Source organism: Saccostrea echinata, unplaced genomic scaffold (assembly GCF_033153115.1).
Source record: "Saccostrea echinata isolate AGI-Se365-2 ecotype Australia unplaced genomic scaffold, CSIRO_AGI_Sech_v1 ptg000045l, whole genome shotgun sequence".
Taxonomy (NCBI): Eukaryota; Metazoa; Mollusca; class Bivalvia; order Ostreida; family Ostreidae; genus Saccostrea; species Saccostrea echinata.
In genome coordinates this window covers 6,804,576-6,818,108 of record NW_026889794.1, presented here as the reverse complement: position 1 = coordinate 6,818,108, position 13,533 = coordinate 6,804,576, and the positions used below count along the sequence as shown (strand labels likewise).

At 33.1% G+C, this 13,533-nt stretch overlaps 1 long non-coding RNA gene across 1 annotated transcript; it reads right to left on the bottom strand.

The window, feature by feature from the left end:
- Positions 1-10,590: 10,590 nt before the first annotated feature.
- LOC133201557 (uncharacterized) lies at positions 10,591-12,133 on the bottom strand. The gene is made up of 3 exons (XR_009723116.1): positions 12,049-12,133; positions 11,459-11,563; positions 10,591-10,720 (listed from the first exon to the last, which is right to left on the bottom strand). It is a non-coding gene; the product is annotated as an uncharacterized LOC133201557 (long non-coding RNA).
- Positions 12,134-13,533: the final 1,400 nt, after the last annotated feature.

Below are 13,533 nucleotides of genomic sequence, written 5' to 3'. Positions count from 1 at the left end.
ACACCAAACCAACCGAGACAAATTTGATGGCGATAAGTGTAGGTGTATCCAACTCGGAGTCTCTTTACGACAATGTCAGAAACTTAAAAATCAGTCAAAGGGTCATATTTATCATAAACAGCCACCTGACCAGTGACTGTGAATTGTTTGTTGTTGCCAGACTCCAGCTAAGTGAGTATAAACAGACGGACATGTTTGTTGCGTCATGCTGTGTTCTGTTATTATTGTATATCCGTATAGAATACACAACCGGTCATCATCAGAAATGTTTGTATGATAGCATTAAGTCATAGCATTCTACTGGTTATTTAGACTTACTTCATAAAAATCATTACCACGGATGTTAAAACAATGAACTGCATTTGCTGTTAAGTGATGCATTTATGTATTGTTGATGTACTTTTAGTGTGTACTTGCATTCTATCTTTCTCCTTACATCCGAGCTTTCACATTAATGCAAATTTTGTTTCTTTGTTTTGTGCTTTTATTGTAAGATCAAAACATAATTCAGTATGTTATGTTTATTAATAAAAAAAAATTGCTCAACTGACAGATATATTAGTTATATTAAATTTACATAAAATGATATTTTATCGCTGACTTTTTTCTCTTTTACAAATATTTTCCATATTCACTTAACTTCCGTACTATATTAGTAGACTTATATTGTATACACGAAGTTCAACAAAACTTTTAAAAAATGAATAAAATTATTTGAAAATTTCAATTTTTTGTTTTAAAGTTTAATAAATTCAAGGAATGATACTTCTAGAAAAAGCAGGTCCCTTAAAAATGAACTGGTTAAATTTACGATTATAGATTAGACATTAAAAATACAATGAGGCGTGCTTTGTTGTTGAAAGAATGTTAACAAAAATGGTAACTTTTTGCAACGCAAGATGCTATTCAAGTCGGACTTTGTGTATACAAATTTAGAAAATTATTTGAAGGTGTTGTTTGAAAATGTACTCACGCATTATCTAAAAGCGTAATACGTATTTATAGAAATAACAGAAATAACAATCATATTTACTTCTTAGCAAGGAAACAAAAACAATTAAACCAGCAAGAAATACATGTGGTACGGAATTTGCTTATGTGGTATATGCTAATCTATCTAGTTATATATACATTATTTGTTACATACATTGTTCATTGATTTATAGATAATAAACAACATAAGACATTGTTGGACGGTGAGCTATAACAATTATTAACAGTTATCTCAGGGGTAAGGCGCAGTAGTATGATACACTTCGGTTCAAAAAATGGAATATATTTTAAGGCCGGTACACACAGTAAGTCTTGCCTTATAAGTCTAAAACCTTATGTTTTTGCAGTCCGAACAACTCTCATGTCCACAAGCTAAGGCAAGACTTACAACATTCATAAACCGTGCATTCAGTCATTAAAATAGAAGATAAGATTACCAGGGCTTTGTAATGATTTTACCGACCAGTGCATTCACACTTCTTAAAAAGAGGAAGAGATTGAACAGAGGCATTCATTATCTCATTAAAAAAAAAAAAAAAAAAAAAAAAAAAAAAAAAAAAAAAAAAAACTTTGTGTTCATTTCGATCTACCCACGTGTATGGTTTGATATAAAATAGATTGTTCCAAAATAGACTTGGGCGAATGGTTTTCATTGGTTGAGAAGAAAAGGTCAGCTAAGTCTTGTATTAAGAAACAGAGCAGTACTCTATTTGTAAGTCAGACTTGAAAGGCTCGAAAAAAACAACATGTAGTAAGGGTGTACACACGGTAAGGCTAGAACCTTAGTTCCATAACTTATAAATAAGGCAAGTTTTACCGTGTGTACCGACCCTTAAATACATTAGAAATGAGGAATTTTGAGTAGATAAACAATCAATACCTAAAATCTCTCCCTATTTCTAACATAATTGAGACAAGAAGAGAAAAAGCAACTTGTCCATCCATTCTTATTCCGTGCATGCCAGATTGTTCAACGATCTACTCGAAGTATATTGTATACTAGTATTTAGAGGCCGGTACACACGGTAAGGTTGACTTATAAGTCTCAAACCTTAGATTTTTGCAAACCGTTCGGCTTTCATGTCCACACGCAAAGGCAAGTCTTACAAGATTATATTGGTAAACAGCATTTTCATATTTTCAACCTAAAACAGTGTATTCAGTATATTCATATTAGAAGACGATGTTACATTTACTAGGGCGCTGCAGTAATTTTATTGACCACTGCAGTCACTTTTTTTTGGATACATTCATTATCTCATTCAAAAAAAACTTTATGTTCATATCAGTGTACCGACGTTTTGACCAAATGATCTTTGGTCAAATATAAAGGCATCTTTTTTGTCTTCTTTGTTGAAAGGTATTCATTTTATTTGTGGTTCATAATCTCTGCTGATGAAATATGGAGATAACGAACAATAATCAAACTCAAAAGTCCATTTTAACAATATAAATCGGGAACAGAGCCAACACGGACCTCTAAAAGCATCAAAGGTGGGATCAGGTGCAATGGAGGAGTAAGCATCCCTTGTCGACCAGTCACACACGCCGTGTGCTCCTTGTCATGATCAGGTAAAGGGAAAAATCCACAGACAATGCAGTGTGTAAATAATGGCCTAACAATGAGTATGAAAAACGTCAATCAGCATTCGACTTAATGGTAGACTGTATTTGCTGACAAAGTCATTGTATCGACCATAGAACTTGCGAAATGTTGACTTTAAACGAGACTGTTGATATCCTTGTTTCATCAACTTGTTTGTCAATAGCTTGCCTCGTTTTAGAAATTGTTCGTACGTAGAGCATGCTCTTACATATCGAATCAACTACATAACCTCCATATGCAGGTGATAAGGGAACTATATTGCTACATAAATAAGGGAAGTTGACGTAGGAACAGTTGAAGCCGTCACGTTTATCATAAAGTTTTGTTTTTAGGCTACCACTAACGTCTTTTTCTAGGAAAATATTAAAATATGAAACATATTTGAATTAGAAAAATTTATGTTAAATTAAATTTGACACTGTTCTTTGACGGAATGATCTAATATTGGGAAAAGTGATGATAACGAACAGTGATCGATCTAAAAAGCCATAACAAGACTAATCTGTGAACAGGACATAAAACACAGACCTCTGGAAATTCCTAGTTTGGGATCAGGTGCCCAATGTAGAGAGGCTTATGTATTGATCAGGTAGGCGGAGTAATCTCTAGTCAAATTTAGTACAAAAACAAAGGCCTAACACATTGTTATAAAATATGTCAGTCAAAATACGACCAATGATAGGTTCTACTTCCTAACAAGGCCATTATAACGACCATAGATATAATGAAATGCTGACTTTAAACGAGGTTGAAATTCCCATATCATAAACTTATTTGTCAGTAGCCTGCCTCGGTTTAAAAATTGACAATACTCAGAGATACTCTTGAGTATCGAATAAGTTGGGAGACATAAACACCAGGTGATAGTGGAATATTACTACATGTACATAAATAAGGAAAGTCGACGATAGAAAAGCTGAAGTCAGCTCGTTTGTCATACAGTTTATTTGTTAGTTGGCCCTTATCGTCTATTGTCAGTAAAACATCCAAATATGAAACAGATGTGGCAGACTTTGTTGTAACTCTTATTTCGAGTTCATTGGGATACATGTATATCGAGTCGACATATGAATGGAAAGAACTACATTTGTATATTGTTAATTGAGGAAACATCGTCGATATATCTGATTGTCGAGTTATAGGCCACAGCAATTTTTTTTCCCACGTAGTAGTGAATGTCTGAATAAATATCTTGAAATGTATATTTGTCTTCCTCAACCATTGTCCACATGCATAGAAAATGCTTTTTAGGCCGAATAAAACCTTAGCTTTGTTACTGCATCACTTTAAATATGTAGTAACAATATCAATTTTTTTTATCTTTGTTTAGGAGGCAAAAACATCAACAGATGTCTTTTTCAAATTATTATTTATTCATGTAGTGATATATTTATTAATATGAATGATATAGATAAAAATTTGTAAGGCCAGTGCCCGTTAATCCACAGACCTTATACATGTATATATGAACTATCTTGGTTAGAGGAGGGCACCTATAGTTTATGTAGTCACTTCGATAGAGGCTACATTTGTCACGTTTAGGTTTAAAGTTCATCAAGTATAACAAGATTGCTATAGATAAATTAAATTCATAAATTTTAAATGTAGCAAATAAATGTCAAACTTCAAAATAATTTATAACCCTGTTATGATATAAGAAAGTGGGTATTTGATATTTCCTTCTTCTTCTTTTTTTTTTTTTTTGGAGGGGGGGGGCTGTTTTTAGGTTCACATGGTAAAATAAGAGTAAATTTGTATTTGTGATGAGGTATTTTTTTTCTTTTATTCTGGCATTGAATTTCTGTATAGATATAAAGGTATAAATTTGGAGAGAATAAAAATAAGGGAAATTTTACAATAGATGTGTGTTTTAGCAATAAATAAGCCTCCAAAAACTATATACAGCGTTTTATAATATATTTCTTGAATATCTTATATCCTAAACAGGGGGTTTTCAGACAGACAAAATATTAAGTTTAGGCAAATGTGCTTGATGCAGGGCAATGATAAAAAAAAACCGTCATAAAGTAATGCATATACAACTGTCGGCATGTTCTATAACGACGTACTCTATAATCTGATTCATTAATTATATCAGTGGGTGACACTGTCATCAGTAAAACATTACTAACATCAACCTATAAAGGTGGACAACAGACGTCAGAGACCTACAGCTCTCTATATGTATATTTAATCACATAAACATGATTTGAAGCTAAGTGGATTAATTAATATGGACAAGAATAAGATAATAGTTATAACAAAAAGAAAAAACGTCAAAGGGATAAACTTCTTTTCTTTCTAAAAAAAACAACTAGAAACGGTAGCCTAGTGGCAGGGCCTTCGTTTCGTGATCGGGAGACCCGGGCTCGATTCTCGTTCGCTGCACCGCGTAAAACCTATGATGTAAACATAGGTAGTAACTGCTCCTTCGCCAAGCGCCTATATGTACATGTAGTGACTGTTCACTGAGCGTCCCACATTCGAAGTGAAAGTTAAGGTCTTTCCGTGTCATGAAGCCCTTGACCGGTATATGGTGACGTCTCTAAATGAATGAAAAATTCTCGAATTGGACGTTAAACAACATACAATCAATCAATCTTTCAGAGAAAGGAAATATATTTCATTTACTGATTCTTATACAAAGATGACCATTTCCCTGGTAATTTCTAAATGGAAGTCGACAGTTTCTTTGAAAATCTTGTGATTATTCACAAGAGAGCAAAAACTTAGTTGTTTTTCAAGTTACTAGTAAATGAATTTGAAATTAAAATGGAGCAAAACAAAATATATTTCTCAAGGCTAAGTGACGGTGACACGAAGTGAATTATTGAAAAAAAGAGATGACAATTCTAACATTAAAGACAAAACGAAAATGGTGCAAAGCTTCGCTAGTAATCTTGAAAACCAAATCTATACTTATAAATTAATAAATTTTGCAAATAAACTCCGAATCGGGTGCACCAGAGTTCTTACTAACTCCTCTATGAATACACTAGATACAAGATGATGTCCGTAAACTATATTCAGATTTCACTCGCATAGTAAGTATCGTACATTAAATTAAAAGTCGACTTTCATTTTCTATAAACAGTCATGAAATAGCTAAAACGTGAGTACGGTGGCGGTTCCGGTTGGCGGATCTAAGTTACTGGCAATTTTTAATGAAATTGACAACAAGCAATTTATTTATTTCATAAAACGTCATCACTGTATTATTCAATAAAACTTTATTTAAATGATATAAAAGAAATAAGTTGTGATAACCGATTAAAAAGAGAAATGTGCAAATTATTTTCGTCATTCGCCGATCTTAATATTGATGGAAACTTCTGGAACATCATATAGCATCGAGCCCGATGTTAAAAAAGAAAACGAGGCGATTATAGGTGCATGAATATAAATAAAAGCTTTTGTGTGAATGGTCATTGAAATAATGGTAAATCATGTATAACGCTATAAGTTGTGAATATATTTATATATCGAAAGACTATTAGACTATTAGTAGGTTTTCCTAATAAATTCATGGGTAAAATTTGTATATTCCTCACCGAGAGCTTAACTGGCAAAGAACCCGAAGTACAATTTCTACTTCGTAATAAATTTGCTTACATGAAAAGGGAAAATGAATGAATAAGGTATTGTTCAAACACAATTAATAGAATTTTGTGCTTTAATCAATGCACTTCAGTTGTTTGGTTTTTTTTTTTCAGAATACAGACTTTTGTATCAAATACCTGGCCTATTCGTAGGGCGTTAAAAGCTAATGTTTACAAAAACAAAAAAAAAATCTATTTTATTATTTAAATTTGCATATTCGCTGCTTTTATCCTTCACGGAAATGAAATAAGAGCACCTGAAGTACAATATCCATAACATAGTATGACAGGTTTCACAATAAACGTCAATTAATGAAATTGTTATTTTTCAAGTTTTTACAAAAAGGGGGTGGGGGATGGGGGGGACGTACATTTACTTCTGCTCCACAACTAAATGCGGGATTTTGATCAAAGAATTTCTTTCTGCTATAAGCCTGTAGGCTGTCAGTAGAAACCCTACAATATATATTATTGGAATTTTTCTGTCAATAGTGGTATAACTTCAATTCCCCGCGCTTAATTGCGCGGGATTTCATCTTGTAACTGGAATGCAAATGCTACGCTTAAAACAATGCAATTCATTTCAACGCAATCGATTTGCATGTTCGAAAACTTTATCATAAACCACTGTGTATCAACTTCCATTCAGCAAGACACAAAACTTGATAGAGAGCAATTTCTAAGTATTGTTGAAATATTTCCACCAAATTTGGTCATAATAATACAACGTTGAATAAAAAGTTGTGACAAAAGTTTTTTGAATTACCCTCGTACATGTATATGACTTTGGAAATGATGACATCATTTATATTCTTTAAGCCTACCTAGCGCCACCTGTGTTTGAAATTAAATGAATGGTTTACATTTAGGTTTTTTTTTTTACTATGACGTTCATATATATAAGTCTTCTCTTACTGGTCTGCCCATCTTTTTATTAATGCAATACATGTACTCTCCGTTGCACTTTTATCAACTGCCATCTGAGTAAAAAAGACCAGCTGTCGTCTTAAGGCAGATAATTGTCACGATCCCGGGTTTTAACTGATGATTTAGGTTCATGACGATGCTGGTGGCAAATTAATGCGTAATTGGTGCGAACTCTGTAAACGTGTTTTCATTCATGAAATGTGTTGTCTAAATGGACTTTGAGCTTTAATACTGTTCTTATCCCTATATTTCATGTTGATATATTCTATCAAAAATATTTACCAATAATAAATATTTAAAATTAAAAATACATAAATTAAAATTGAAAATACACATACACAATACTGATGTTCATTGATGTTACGATGCAATGCATTACAAGGCGAATAAATTATACAGTGATGTTTGTTATACAAAATATATCAAAATTATATAAACAAAACCAGCTCTGTGATTCAGAGCTCTTACATAATTATCTGCGCAGTCATGCTGTGAACATAAAAATATTTTAAAATAATAAGTACTAATAATTACCTACTGTAACTTGTACAGTCTCATCTTCGTCCTTTAAAGGCAATTGTAAATAAATTCTTTTATTGTTTTATTTTTCATTTTAAGTCAGAAATTTATTCACTCTAGATAAGTCGCCCGCGTGGCGCAGTGGTTAGAGCGTCTGCTCTAGAGTCGCGAAGTAAGGAGTTGATCCTTACGTCGCGGGTTCGAATCCCACTGTGGGAAGTGGAAACCGGTCCTTCGGCTGAGACCGTATAAACCGAGGCCCCGTGTCGCAGTAGTTGCTGGCACGAAAAAGATCCCTCACTGCTCAATGGCCGTAAGTGCCGAGTATAATTTGCAGCTCTCCACCGGCAAGTGGTGGCGTCTCCATATGAGTGAAAAATTCTCGAGAGAGACGTTAAACAACAAACAAACAAACAAATCTCTCTAGATAATGTTTTGCATGTTACTTTATGTGTCACCTAGAACGTTCATCTTAACAGTTTAACAAAATGATTCTGTCTAGGTATTGTAGAATCTTACATTATGTGACACCTAGATCGTCCGTCTTAAATGTTCAAGTAAGACGTGATTCTCTTTAGATATTGTTTTTTATGTTACTTTATATGGCTTATAGGACATTCATCATTAAGTTAATAGTTTTAGTAACGAATTGATTGTCTTAAGACATTTTTTGTATCGTATTTATACTTAGACATTAATTCTAATATTAAGTAATGGATTGATTCTCTCTAGATATTTATTTTTATGTTACATGTACTTCATATGGGTTATAGGACATTCATCATTAAGTTAATAGTTTTAGTAACGAATTGATTGTCTTTAGACATTTTTTGTATGGTACTTTTAATTAGACTTAATTTTAATATTAAATAATGGATTGATTCCCTTTAGATATATTGTTTTGGATGTTTCTTCATATGACACCTAGAACGTTCATAACTTCATATTAACAGTTTAAAATCGAATTTATTCTAACTAGATATTGTTTTGTATCTTACTTTATATGTCATGTAGGTCATTCATGTTAGACATTTTAGTAATTGATTGATTCTCTCTAGATACGATATTTTGTGTGTTACTTATTTGGCACCTAGGATGTTCATCTTAACAGTTTAAGTGACGACTAGATTCCATGTATATTTTGTTTTGATTGATTGATGGATTGACTGATTGTATATTGTTTTACGTCCCATTCGAGAATTTTTCACTCATATAGAGACGTCACCATATACCGGTGAAGGGCTTCAAATTTTGACCTTTACCAGGTGCTCAGGGCCATTGAGCAGTGAGGGATCTTTATCGTGCCAACGCCTGCCGTGACACGGGGCCTCGGTTTTTAAGGTCTCATCCGAAGGACCCGCAACTTTCACTTCAAAGTGCCGAGCGAATGGCGAAGGAACAGTTGCTACCCATTTTTGATCGACTTAGGTCAGTCGCGGCCGAGATTCGAACTCACTACCCCCCGATCACGAAGAGAGCGCTCTACCGCCTGAGCTGACGATAGAAATGTTGAAGTCATCATGTTTATCATAAAGTTTTGTTGTTTTGTTACTTTGAACGTCTATTTCTGGTAAAATATCCAAATATGAAACAGATGTGTCAGACTCTGTGGTGTCTTTTATTTCACGTTCACTCTGATATATCGAATCGACATATGAATGAAAGTAACTATTATTAATTGATAATACGTCGTCGAGATATCTAAACATCGAGTAGAAGGCCACAATAAGCCTTTTCTTCTGCTCATGTAGAAGTTTTTGAATAAATTCCGCAATTGGTACCCATGAGAATTCTAAAAGATTGTTGGAAGACCTGATCTCCAAAAGCTACATAAATATTGTCAATCAGAAACTCAAGCAACTTTTAAATATAAACTTCAGAGTACTTGTGTATGTAAGATCAGAATGTTTTTTTTAACAAATAATTTTGCAAATGACCAATGACGGTAAGTATATTTACGAGTTCCATTTTTGTTGAAAAAGCAGCTGTCAATGATGTTAAAAAGCCAGGACTTTAATTTATCGTGGGGAATGTTATATAAAGTGTTGAAAAGTAGCACGTTTTGATGTTATTGATTTTGGAAAATTCTGTGATTTCAAATTTTCTAAAAGTTCCTTGGAATTTTTTAGTATCCACATCTGATTTACACCACTTCTGGAACATACTGTTGTATAGTACTCCTGAAGTTTCTCCTTCGCCGTTTTTTCTCGATCATGACAAGGAGCACACGGCGGGTGTGACCGGTCGGCAGGGGAAGCTCACTCCTCCACGGCACCTAATTCCACCTCTGATGTTTTAGAGGCCCGTGTTTGCTCTGCTCCTAATTTGTTTCGTTTGAATGGACTTATGACTTGATTAGTATTCGTTACTATATATTTCATTGAAGCAAGTTACTGGTTTTCTGAAAATCTTTTTGTGTTGTATATGGTTTATCCACCGGTAGATCATTATCATTTTCACCGATAGTGTTAATATATAATATTAGATATATCATGATAAAACAAAACTGAAACAAACCAGAGAATTGTATGTTACAGTAAGAGATACGCATTTTAAAACACCGAGTTACATCTTCATAATCTCGATGCTCTAGTTCTCTTGAATCAACTACTTCTCTGTCTCATTTTATAAGAAATAGAGATATAGAATGCTTGTAACTATGGCAAAAATGATATATCATTACTATAGGGTAACTATGGCAATCACAAATAATTACAGCAAATATATTGGGCAAAAAGCTTTTAATAAGCTTTGGATCAGTATGGCTATTTTAATCTTTGTTATATTGTAAAATTAAAAAATCAAAAAAAAAACGGTTAGTGCATATATATTTATTGATTTTTCGTTTTATTTTTTGATTTACGGTAATATATTGAAGATTAAAACAGGATAACAACATATCATGGATGTTTTATTGAATGAATGATCCAATCCATAACACATGCGTTTACATTTAATTAAGACTGATGAGGGTGTAGTCTTTAGGACACATGCTTGCCAGGCGTTTACTTCTCACCTCCAAGTCGTCCCGGAGGTAGGGCTCAGTAGCATTGATAGCCAAGGTCAACATCTTCACCTGTATTGGATAACATTGGAGAGAAGAATTTACTGTTTTCTTTAAGACATTTGAAAACTTAAAGCATATTGAGATTCTAGCCAAATAAAACACCAATTTCTGAGGATTTTATTAATCCCTGATTGCGCTGCATGTTGACGGAGTGTACATAAACGTGAGACTAGCCAAGTTAAAGCGACAATAAGATTTTATTTTATCGTAATTGCCATGAAATCCAAAGACACCAGAGATACATGATCTGTTAGGAAGAGCTATATATTGTTCTAAATCTGCGTCATCGTAGATGCAGTATAAAGTATTCATTTCAGTCCACCTTTCTTCATCACTACATCTTTTAATACACTTTACCGGTTACCGTGACCTCAGAAATATCCATTTAGATTCACGTCACCGTGTCCTTTATTATTTACACGTTTGATGAGCTAAAAGCGTCTTTTTAATTTTCTAAGGTGCATTTTTCTGGCAGAAAAATAGAAGCGCCAAATCCCTTTTTAGAAGCCTACCCTTATACTGTTTTCTATTGTCAATTCTGATTTAAGATCGTCCTGATTTAAGAATGGTATAAAAATTTGAGGTTCTATTCTAGTCCTTTAAGAATTTCCCTAGTTGAATAAAAAGCCAGTGGCACTGGAATATAAGAATACTTTTTCATGAGAAATTTTGTTCAGAACACATCAATCTTTATAAAACTCCGTCAAAAATGATTGTCATTAAATTTCAATGCACAAAAACATGTACCTCAAGAGACAGTAGCCCGCTTGCAGTATGCACAAGATGTCGGTCATCTGGGTGAACCGCAAAAATGTAACATGTGAGGGTTTCATCTTTGTAAGCCATGAGATGCTGAAAAAAAATCTTAAATGTCGTTTTATATTATCTAGTATGAAACTCAATTTCTATATGCAGAAACACGAAAAGATACATACTAGTACATGTAATATTTTTAGAGAACATAGAGATAGCAATCGTATGGTTTATGTTCATTGTCATGTCTCATGGAGTTTAGGAGCTAGTTTTAACTAATAGAAAAAGACATGATTACCAGGTTCTTCTGCAGGAAGTATTTGTGTTATATTTTTCTTGAAACATTAGGCAATTTGATGAACTCTATTTTGAATTACACTGTATTCTTTTTTTTTAATCAGATACATACATGTATCTATATTCAGGCTAACATTTTTTGAATTGTAAAAATCTTCAGTTAATTTTTTTTTATATCTGTATTCAAGCACTTGTATTATACATACCAGAATTAATTCGTCAATAAAATCTTCAAAAATAAATATGATGAAATTAATGCTGAAGAGTTAAGTAATAATTGTACATACACAATAATGGTCATATTTGAAGTACGCTTGACCATATACGATTGGTTCTCTTGTCACATGTGGGTGGTGCGTGTGGTGGTTGTGGTGGTGATTCCCATGATGTGTAGTGGTGACAGCTTCGGTTGTGGTTCCGGCATCATCATATGTTTTCACTGCAGCCCCCCAAATTCCTGCATACTTGTTAAATTGTAAAATAAAAACTGGGAAAACGAAGATTATCCAGACAATATCGGTTATAAATCTTCATACAGATTTATTTATTGTTGACTTTGGCGTGCTTTCAGCTGTAGTCATGTTTTGTGTAAAGAAGCATCTGTGAAGTCAAATTGCATTGTACTTTCACTCACCAAGCACGATGCACCCCTGTGCAAACTTTTAGTACTGGTCCATTCTTACTGAATAAGAATATTATACCTACATGTACCACAATAGGATCTTGTTGTGTTGATATTTTTTCATTATGAGCTGATAACATTCATGTTGTGATGATGTTTCTTCGTTATGAACTGATAACATTCATATTGTGATGATTTATCTTTATTATGTGCTGATAACATTCATGTTGTGATGATGTTTCTTCGTTATGAACTGATAACATTCATGTTGTGATGATTTATCTTCATTATGTGCTGATAACATTCATGTTGTAATGATTTATCTTCATTATGTGCTGATAACCTTCATGTTGTGGTCATTTATCTTCAGTAAGTGCTTATAACATTCATGTTGTGATGATGTTTCTTCATTATGAACTGATAACATTCATGGTGTGATGATGTTTCTTCATTATGAACTGATAACATTCATGTTGTGATGATGTTTCTTCATTATGTACTGATAACATTCATGTTGTGATGATGTTTCTTCATTATGAACTGATAACATTCATGTTATGATGCTGTTATGATGCTGTTTCTTCATTATGAACTGATAACATTCATGTTGTGATGATGTTTCTTCATTATGAACTGATAACATTAATGTTATGATGCTGTATCTTCATTATGTACTGATAACATTCATGTTGTGATGATGTTTCTTCATTATGAACTGATAACATTCACGTTGTGATGCTGTATCTTCATTATGAACTGATAACATTCATGTTGTGATGATGTTTCTTCATTATGAACTGATAACATTCATGTTGTGATGATATTTCTTCATTATGAACTGATAACATTCATGGTGTGATGCTGTATCTTCATTATGTACTGATAACATTCATATGTTGTGATGATGTTTCTTCATTATGTACTGATAACATTCATGTTGTGATGATGTTTCTTCATTATGAACTGATAACATTCATTTTGTGATGATGATTCTTAATTATGTGCTGACACTTCTTTACATAATAGTACTTTTACAGTGAGTGCCTACTGTTACTTTACTTTTAAAATATGCTGAATGTTTGTTCAAGAATTTAAAGATTCTTTTTTTAATGAAGCGAAAATGATCAAGTGTGCCTCTAGATATTTTCTC